Source organism: Musca domestica, unplaced genomic scaffold (assembly GCF_030504385.1).
Source record: "Musca domestica strain aabys unplaced genomic scaffold, Musca_domestica.polishedcontigs.V.1.1 19, whole genome shotgun sequence".
Taxonomy (NCBI): Eukaryota; Metazoa; Arthropoda; class Insecta; order Diptera; family Muscidae; genus Musca; species Musca domestica.
In genome coordinates, this window is record NW_026712245.1 from 1464798 (window position 1) to 1475453 (window position 10656).

Here is a 10656-nt window from a genome sequence, read left to right on the forward strand (position 1 = left end):
GGTGTAAAAATGGAATATAACTAATAATAGTCGAATATAGTCGATAATAGTTGAACATTGGCTGAGGGTATACATCTGTCGGCAAAACCGACCGATACTTTTTTACTCGTTTTGATATTAAAATTACAACAAAACAAATTTTTGCAAGATAGAGATTTATGTATGACCATTTCGGAATTTTTAATCTATTATGGGGGAGGTACCAAAAAGATTCGTCTCATGTATTCAATTTTCTTATAGCTTTAATATAGACAAAGGTATTGTGATGTGAACATTTAAAGAAATCTGACATTGATTTGCAATTTTAAGGCAGTTTTTATAAAAGCGGGGTTACTCTCTACCCCCCCCCCCCCCCCCCCCCTCTAATCGACAGCAACATTAACACTTCTTTCCTACTAAACTCACACGCGAACACAAAAATTAGCAAATCAAATATATTTTCTTTATCGATTTCACTCTTGCTCTAATTCGAACATTCAGAATCCCACTTTAATTTTTCATACAGTAGTAACTCACCTGCACCTCCTACACTAAAGCAAAAGAGTGGAGAGCAAACTTCGTTCAAAACTCATACTCTTCGAGCACTCCAGCTCAGGAGTATGTTTCACGAACTAGAAAATCTGAGATCTGTTTCTTAACATAAAAAAATTTTGATCCATTATGGAGGAGGTACAGGAAGCAGGGTACCAATATTAACCTACTGAACTATGAGTTACCTAATTATAACGATGTGCCAAATTTGAACTATATCGAGTACTCGTGTCGCTCAGAATGATACTTGTATTTATTTCGTACCATTTTTATACCCTCCAACATTCTCTGGAGGCTTTATCATCTTTTTCATTCCGTTTGTAAATCCTCGAAATATATATATTATGAATAGACTCTACAAAGTATATATATTCTGGATCAGCGTAAAATCCTAAGACAATCTAGCGATGTCCGCCTGTCTGTCCGTCTGTCTGTTGTAATTACTCTATCTTTCGAACGCATTGATATAGAAGGCTAAAATCTTGCATACATGCATAGTTTACCAGTAGGTTAAGTTCGTAAATGGGCGATGACGGACCACGTTTTCGTATAGCCCCCATATAACGGTACCTCCCGATATTGGGTATTTTCATGATTTTTGTGAAATTAACATTGTAACAAATTTCGTATTGGAAGAACCTAATGGGTACAGGGTTGCCCATATTCAACGGTCCCCAAGAACGTCCCAAAAACGCCGTTCTCAGCAGTTGGGCATGGCTCGGTCCACTTTACAACGGATTATTCGCATTGATTTGCATTTGTTCCCGTACAAAATTCAATTGACGCAAAGAATGTTGCCTGCGTACAAGCCTCGTCGATTGGAATGGGCCCAAAGGGCCCAAAGGTCCGACGAATATGGGCAACCCTGTACAATAAACTATTGCAAAAAAAATCGTATGTCGTACTCGTATAGCCCCCATATAAAGGTACCTCCCGATAGTCGGATTTTTGATGATTTCAGCAACATTATTCACCGGAATCGTTTTAAATTTCGTATTGGAAGATCTTAATAGGTACTACAGTCTATGACAAAAATCGTATATCCTCATATAACGGTACCCCCCAATTTTCGATATTTTAATGATTTCAGCGGCATTATTCACCGGAATTGTTTCAAATTTGATATTTGAAGTTCCAAAGGGATCGTACAGCCTACGACAAAAAATTGACTGTGTCGTTCCACGTCCATGTATAGCCCCCATATAACGGTACCTTCCGATATTCGGTATTTTGATGATTTTAGCGTCAATATTCACCGGAATTGTTTCAAATTTGGCATTTAAAGTTCGTAATACATACTACAGCTTAGGACAGAAAATTATCTGGACAGGTCCACGACTTCGTTTAGCCCCCATATGACGGTACCTCCCTATATTCGTTATTTTGATGATATTAGCGACATTATTCACCGGAAATTTGGTATTTGTGATTCGTAATGGATGCTACAGCCTATGACAGAAAATTGTCGGTGCAGGTCCATGTCTTCGTATAGCCCCCACATAACGGTACCTCTCGCTATTTGGTATTTTGATGGTTTTAGCGACATTATTCACCGGAATTGCTTCAAATTTGGTATTTGAAGTTCGTAGTGGTTACTACAGCCTAAGGCAGAAAATTGTCTTTGCAGGTCAACGTCTTCATATGGCCCCCATCTAACGAGACCTCCCGATATTCGGCATTTTGATGATTTTAGCGCCATTATTCACCGGAATTGTTTCAAATTACGTATTTGGAGTTCGAACTACAGTCTGTGACAGAAAAAATTTAATGCAGGTCCAGATCTTCGTATACGTCCCATATAACGGAGGCTCCCGATATTCGGTATTTCGATGATTTTAGCGACATTATTCACCGGAATTGTTACAAATTTCGTATATAAAGTTCGCAATGGGTACTATAGCATATGACAAAAAACTTCGTAAGCAAGTCTACCTCTTCGTACAGTCACCAGTAACGGGTTTCAATTAAGTGGTAGCTTTCGGATTTTTTTTTTTTTTTTTTTTTTTTTTTTTTTTTTGAAAATTTTCAATTTTATTCCAAATGGTGGAGGGTATTAAAGGTTCCGCCCGGCCACACTTAGTTGATTTTTTGTTTGTTAATTGTGTAGTAATACCAGACGTAGTGAGGCAATATTCCCCATCTCCGAACGTGATCTAAGTCTTGTATTATTTAGTATTATTTTTATTATGAACTTGGTTTGGACCAAATCGCATACTCCCTTCGAGAGTTATCGTTCATACAGACAGACATGCCTTTTTTTTTTGTACTGAGAAAATCGAAATATTTGTTCTGCCATTAGAACACAAGAGATCAATTTGTGTTCAATTTCTCAAGACTTCTATTTTCGCTTGGTTGCCTTGCTTCCTCCATGGAGGAATTTAACTTGTCATCCTCACCACTGTTTCGAATATGAATCGCAACTTTGTTATTTACATATTTATGAATATGCATTTATATTAGACCTTTTGTCCATGAAGGTTTTTTCTTTTGCTTCTCCGATCTGATATTTGATTTAATTTCGTATCGAGGATTACTTTACCAAACATTGTATATTATTGATTATTTTATTCAGCAAGTCTTCTTCGTCTTTTTTTTTCGTATTGTAGAGTAAAAAATATTTAGTTCTGGCGACCGTTTCTTTGCTCTTCCCTTTGTAGATTTCCATATGTATGTCTAATTTCCTGCCCCACGAGTTAGTCAATCCGGGGTGGGTTTTCTTTTCCGGTATTATGTTCTTTGGTTACATTTAGGTTGCTATCACATTTTAAAAAAAATTACAAACACCAGTGTACTTACCTTTAAATATACACCACAGTTTACCCAGCTTAACAGAAGTTCTATTTAACTTTAAAGGTAACAGTTTCAGGTACTTTTGATAGTTTTGTAGATATATAATTTGTAGTTAGTTATTATTTGTTTTTTTGTTATTATTTTAAAAATTAACTGTTGTTATTATTTACGTTAAATGAGGTATTTAGTTATATTTGTAGGTGATTTGTTTGTTTTTGGTTGATTAAAATAATTAAAAATATTTATTTTAGTTTTGATCGATTGGAGCGAGGTGGTTTTCCGTTTCATCGATTTGTTAAATCTTCAAATTTTTTTTTTTTTTTTTAAACTACTTTTCTAACTTCGATGGTGTTGGGTGAGTCAGCGCAAGCACTTATATCTGAACGATATAAATGCTAATGCAGTTCAGTTGACTCCGCAGCAATTTATGCTGCAATTGCATTAACAATTTTAAAATCCGTTGCACTGCTGTAGCCGTTGTAGTGAATTTAGCTGTAAGTAAATTTCGATAATGTTTTATAAATAATTAATACTTTTTTATTTTATTTTATAAAAAAAGAATAGAACAGTGTGGCTTGTTTGTTCGGGATACCGTAGTATTTTGTTGTTGCAAAATGGTCAGGCTTATCCCTTTATTGTTGTTTTTATAAAAACAACGTTTGTTTATTAGTGGAGAACGATGGTAATGTTTACCAGGGGGTAAGGCAGGGAATACCTAGGTTTCGGAAAGAGCCACCAATCCTCATCAGTTCCCTTGTTTTTGTCTGGGATATTCTCCCCAGAAGTTATTTTAAAAATAACTTCTATGACAAAAAACATTTTTTACCCAAGTGACGAGATCGTAAGCTCAATAGAAGAGGAACCAAAAATTATATAAAACTAAAATTACATGGTTATGCTACTTCGTTCAGGTTGAACGAAAGCATAACAAGTGGAGAAAGATGAAAATGTTTATAAGTGCGGTTGTAAGATTTAGAAGACTTTCCAGAAGAATTTTAGTTTTATATAATTCTTTGGTTCCTCTTCTATTGAGCTTACGATGATTTGTTTACGTATGTATATTCTATAATGACGACACTTCTACATTTTTTTAAACAATATTAAAAAACAAGTTAACAAGTAAACAAGTAAGCAAAGGATATAGTCATGCGGGGCCGACCATGTGAACCCTACAACACTACAATATGTTAGAAGTCCCATTATGTCCAAATCCATATTGGAAGTTTTCGCTTTTGAAATTAGGATTTGGACTAGGGACATTTGCCCAATATTTATGCACTCCTTCGGGCTGTTAGTTGTTGTGGTCCATTTTACAGCTAAATATAATCCAATGGACATCCAAAATGCTGGAATTCTTCCATGTCCTTAACTCTCTTCACAGGGGTGTCGATTGGCTTCAATTGTGTGATCGGAAAAACATTTCTGTTTTTGGTTAATTTGAACCCCTAAGTATTTTGGAATCATCTCCAAAAGCAAGAAGCCCCTCTGTATCTCTAAATTTCGACTCATCTGTATGATTTGCTTGTCTACGATATTTGGCTATATTCGTCAACAAAATCAGCATAAAAAAGCCTGAAGTTCGACTTTTGTGTATTTCGAATATCGCCTGTAAGTAATGCTGGTATTTTTCCACACAAAATTAGTGGTCCATTAAACCCACTGTCCTAAACTCTAACTTTATGCGAGATTTCGTGTCCTTTGGTTTCTATTTGTGAACTTTATAACCGCTGCAAAATCAGGGACATTTTTAGTTGTTGGTCCATTTCAACCCTTAAATATATTGCGGATATCTTTAAAACCAAAAGGCGTAGCCCTTTTGAGCCTAACTCTGCTCTTATGAAAAATTTCGTGAGAATTGGACGATAATTGCAATCTGTAACTTGTGTTGTAAGGTGAAAAAATAATACAAAATGTATACCTCAATATTATAAGTCAAATTGAAAAAATCGCATGCGATAAAAAATATGAAAAAATAAAAAATGTCACAAAATACTACAAAACCTATATTAACCACATTATTGACATCTTATTATGCTATTTTTTTAGATTTTATACTTTTATGCCAAGAGGGCATTCTGAATTGACAACATTTATCAGAATCGGTTCGGCCATTCTTGAGATATAAGCATTATAGCTAACACCCCCTTCCTTTGTATATATACATTGTATATATTTCGCTATATATATCCGATATATTTACTATCGACTTCGACGTAACGGTCAGAATTGACCTGTTCGTCTATTTGTGCTTTCGTCGGGATTAAAAATATTCGCGGTTTAATGGAAAATTGGACATTTATTTAACACAAATGTTATGGTCTATTTCGCCCACTAAATATTACCCGATGACCATCAAATTTGGAAAACTTCTAGCCACCCCTAAGCTGTAGCTCCATGCTAACTTCCGCTTCGATTGGTTCATAGTTGCGACCTGTAGAGCAACTGCAAAATCAGGAAATTTTTCAGTATTTGGTCCATTTCAACCCCTAAATATTATGCTATCATCTCCAAAAGCAATAGGGTTCTATTCGGATCATAACCCCACCTCCATTTTCAATTTCGTGGGGATCGGAATATAATTGCGACCTGTAGAGTGATTACAAAAAAACATGGACAGACGGCCGGACGGACATACATTTCGCTTTCTTTGAGCGTTATGTTTTTCAAAATATTGAACCCTACGTGTGACAGGTAGCAAAAGATATGGTCCGGTCTCTACCATCTTTATAACAGATCTTGTGTTGATGGAAATATTGAGATGTAGCATATCTGGAATGGAATCGGATGTTGATTTCGCTTTTTATGAACTTCATGGATATTCAAAATTTTGAGCGTTTGTGGGGGAGGTACCGGAAGGAGTGGACCCATTTATATTCTGCCTTACTACCAGATCTTGGGTTATTCAAAATCTTGATGAAGTGGACCAATATTATCCATTTTGGCACGAGACCTAGATCTAACGAAAATATTAGAATTTTCAAAATTAGAGCGAAATTAGATTATTGCTTCCCTTTCTGTGCAGAAATATTTTTTTAGCAAATTTCGACCATTTGAAGGGAGGTACCAAAAGGAGTGGACCATCTTAACACCAGACCTAGGGTTAATATAAATATTGGGATGTGTGAAATTTGAAGACAATCGGACTCTTACATCAAATTTTATAAGAGTTGTAATTACCAAAATGTTTACCCTTTGTGGGGAAGGTACTTGATGGAGTGGACCAATATGGTCCATTTTTGCACCTGACGTAGCACAGACACTAATATTAAGGCGGCAGCAAATTGAATATTCAGGTCCAGGTTTTCCTATAGCGCACAGATAACGATTTTTGGAATTCTGATAATCCTAGTCACATTTACCCACAAAATTGTTTCGAATTTGGTATTTAAGAAGATTTGGTAGATGTCAATTCTTAAAGTAAAAAATTGTCTATAGAGGTTTTTGTATGGCCCCTTTTGAAAAGGTTTTTTGAAAAGTAAAACAGCATTATCCAAACGGTCTTGCGGGTATGTGTATTTTAAAGTGGAACACGTTTCAATCACACTTTGAACCAAAATTTTTTTTAAGTTTGGTATTCCGAGTTTTTTTTACAAGTAAACCAGTAAAGAAAGTCTTAAAGTCAGGCGGGATCGACTTTATGATACCCTACACCACTTTTCTAATTTAGTAGAGCTTCGCATAACAATGAAAAGTTTTTTATGGGATAACTCAATCATACACGCTATTATTATGATTATAAGTTCAAAAGGACGAAATACGCCGAAGCATTTGTATCTTTTAAATTCGGACTTGTATTGCCCATTTGGTGCACAATTAATTGGAAATCGGATAAAGATATATATGGGAGCCAAATATTCAAATCAGAACCGATCTCGATAAAATTTGGCAAAGATATTTCTGAGCTGTATTTGATATATTTCCCTGAATATCGTTGTTACGGAGTTCATATTACGGCTGTGGAGGACAAAAATAACAAATCGGATGAAGAGTATATATGGGAGCTATAGCTATATCTAAACCGATCTTCATCAAATTTGACATACTAGCTTCTAGACTCAATTCGGTCGTAAGTGCCCAATTCCATCCCATTTGGGCAAATATTAGACGTTTGGTGCACAATAAAAGGTAAATCGGACGAAGTTATTTATATATGGGAGCTATATCCAAATCTGAACCGATTTCGATAAAATTTGGCAAATGTATTTCTGAGCTGTATTTGATATATTTCCCCAAATATTGTTGTTACAGAGTGCATATTACGGCTGTGGAGGGCAAAAATAGCAAATCGGATGAACAATATATATGGGAGCTATAGCTATATCTGAACCGATTTCGATCAAATTTGGCATACTTATTTTCAGGCCTAATTTGGTTTTATGTGCAAAATTCCATACTATTCGGGCTGATATTACAAGTTTGATGCACATTAAAATGCAAATCGGACGAAGATATATATGGGAGCTATATCTAAATTTTGACCGATTATCTCCAATTTCAATAGGATTCGTCCTTGAGCCAACTAAATTATTTGTGCAAAATTTAATCTGGATAGGACAATAAATGCGAACTTTACTTTGCTTACAAAAATACGTGGACAGACGGACGGACACGTATAAATCGACTCAGAATGTGATTCTATGCAGATCATCAAAAGGAACTATGGGTCTATCTCGTTTCCTTTTGCCTGTTACAAACAAATGCAGAAAGACATAATATACCCTGACCACCTTGTGGTGTAGGGTATAAAAAGTACTTCTCACGAAATGCCCAATGCACTGACTTGTTAAAATAATAATTAAATTCTTCACTTAAATCTATTGCAGATATTTTTTTAAATGATAAAGGCTACCTACTTATTAAAATTCTAAAACCAATGCAATTATTTATTTTAGCTGTTTGATCAAATATGTCACCGAAGAATTTTAAATTGCATTTTCTTTTATTTTTTATTTATTTTATTTTTTTTTTTTATACCCTACACATTATGTCTTTGTGCATTTGTTTGTAACAGGCAAAAGGAAACGAGATAGACCCATAGTTCCTTTTGATGATCTGCATAGAATCACATTCTGAGTCGATTTATACGTGTCCGTCCGTCTTTCCGTTCGTCCGTCCGTCTGTCCATGTATTCTTGTGAACAAAATACAGGTCGCATTTATTATCCGAAGGACAAACCTATTGAAATTGGAGATAATCGGTAAAAATTTAGATATAGCTCCCATATATATCTTCGTCCGATTTGCCTTTTATTGTGCACCAAACGTGTAATATCAGCCCGAATAGTATGGAATTTTGCATATACAACCAAATTAAGCCTGAAAATAAGTATGCAAAATTTGATCGAAATCGGTTCAGATATAGCTATAGCTCCCATATATATTGTTCATCCGATTTCTTATTTTTGTCCTCCGCAGCCGTAATATGCACTCTGTAGCAACAATATTTGGGGAAATATATCAAATGCAGCACAGAACTACCTTTGCTAAATTTTATCGAGATTGGTTTAGATTTGGATATAGCTCCCATACATAACTTCGTTCGATTTACTTTTTATTGTGCACCAAACGTCTAATATTTGCCCAAATGAGATGGAATTTGGCACATACGACCTAGAAGGTAGTATGCCAAATTTAATGAAGATCGGTTCAGATATAGCTATAGCTCCCATATATATTGTTCATCCGATTTGTTGTATTTGCTACCCACAGCCGTAATATGCACTCCGTAACAACGATATTCAGGGAAATACATCAGAAATATCTTTGCCAAATTTTATCGAGATCGGTACAGATTTGGATATAGTTCCCATATATATCCTTATGTGATTTCAAATTAAATTTGCACCAAATGGGCAATACAAGTCCGAATTTAAAAGATACAAATGCTTCGGCAAATTTAGTCCTTTGAACTTTAAATTATAATTATAATCATAGCGTGTATGATTGAATTCTCCCATAAAAACTTTTAATTGTTATGTGGAGCTCTGCTAAATTAGCAAAGTAGTGTAGGGTATCATAAAATCGGCCCCGCCCGACTTTAGGACTTTCTTTACTGTTTTTTTTTTTTTTTTTTGTTGCAAAAATAAATTCATTTCCTGATCCTCCTTAAAATGTTTTTCATTTACGACTATATGTTTGTTCTTTGAAGATATTTTTCTGAAGTTTTTATTAGGATAATTTTTCCGAGTTTCTGGATTTGTTTTCTAATTTAAATATTATTAGAAATTAATTTGTAGAAATTAATGCTGCGGAAACTTTAGATGTCTCTAGAATATTTTTTTCTTTAAAATATATGAAATTTTATTCACTTGCTGATGGCTGTCTTATTTGCTATCATCGGCATATTGGTGTATTTTCTTAGTTCCTCAATGAAGATTAAATCTTTAATTTCTGCTTTAATTCAGGGATATTTGGGTCATAAAATCACTTTTTTTGGTTAAATATTCCTTAAGTTAGATTTTTTGATTCGATCTTAATAATATACAGAATTTCCCTTTACACATTCATATTTTTCACTTTACTCCAACAATTTGTAAAACACTGTGCATTCGCATCCAAAGCAAGACAGAGGTGTCACTTGTGTGTGCATTTTTTATCACCTTTATAATATTAACGAAAAAATATTTAATAATTTCACAATATGTTGTTAAGTTGTTGTTTTTTTTAAGTTCTCAATATTTTTTCAAATGTTTTCCGCAATCACTTTTTATGCCGTGCACTTGTGGGGTTCGCGACAAACAACTAAATTATTGCAAATCCGTTAAAGAACTAAAAACGGAAAATTTTCCTTTGCAACGGTGATGATTTTCTTCGGCGATTGCATAAAATTTGTGTTTTTCTGTTTTCATTTCAAAATTTAACAAACAGATGTGCCGTTTGTTCTGTTGGCTTTGTGTGACTCTCAGATTGGCGGGGGGAGGGAAATCAACAAAATTTATGAGACTGCATATGATTTTGAATCACGGTGATCATGCGCTTCGTTAATCACTTTCTTGCGTTTTTTTCCTCCTTCTTCTTCACATCAAGTGGATTGATGAACGCTTCACGACACTTGGGAAATATTTCACTTTTTTCGCCACGACTTCCAAAGCTAATCTCAACGAATGAAGTGAGCTAAAATCTCGCTGACCACTTTAGTTTTTTGATGTGGCTGAGTAAAAGTTTAATTTGAAAATGAGAACTAAATTGAATTAGGCCCAGCGTTTTATTACACACACACACACACACACACACAACCAAAAAACAAAACAAAAAACAAAAACTGCTTAGGTGAAAACAAGAAGCACAACATCAGGGCTGAGGAAACCCAACAAAGGGAAATGTGAAATGAAATGAA

General features: G+C 34.7%; 1 protein-coding gene across 2 annotated transcripts in view; it reads right to left on the minus strand.

Annotated features, from left to right (window-relative positions):
• Positions 1–10440, minus strand: part of LOC101901705 (excitatory amino acid transporter) — a 58129-nt gene extending 47689 nt beyond the window's left edge. The window contains exons 1-2 of one of the 2 annotated variants that reach the window (XM_011295390.3): positions 10309–10440; positions 3328–3813 (exon numbers count right to left, since the gene is read on the minus strand). The gene's annotated coding sequence lies outside the window, so the exon portion shown is untranslated. Of the gene's footprint in view, positions 1–3327; positions 3814–9919; positions 10057–10308 lie in introns of those variants that run through there. The other variant, XM_005186301.4, reaches the window with a different exon arrangement.
• Between the last annotated feature and the right edge of the window lie 216 nt (positions 10441–10656).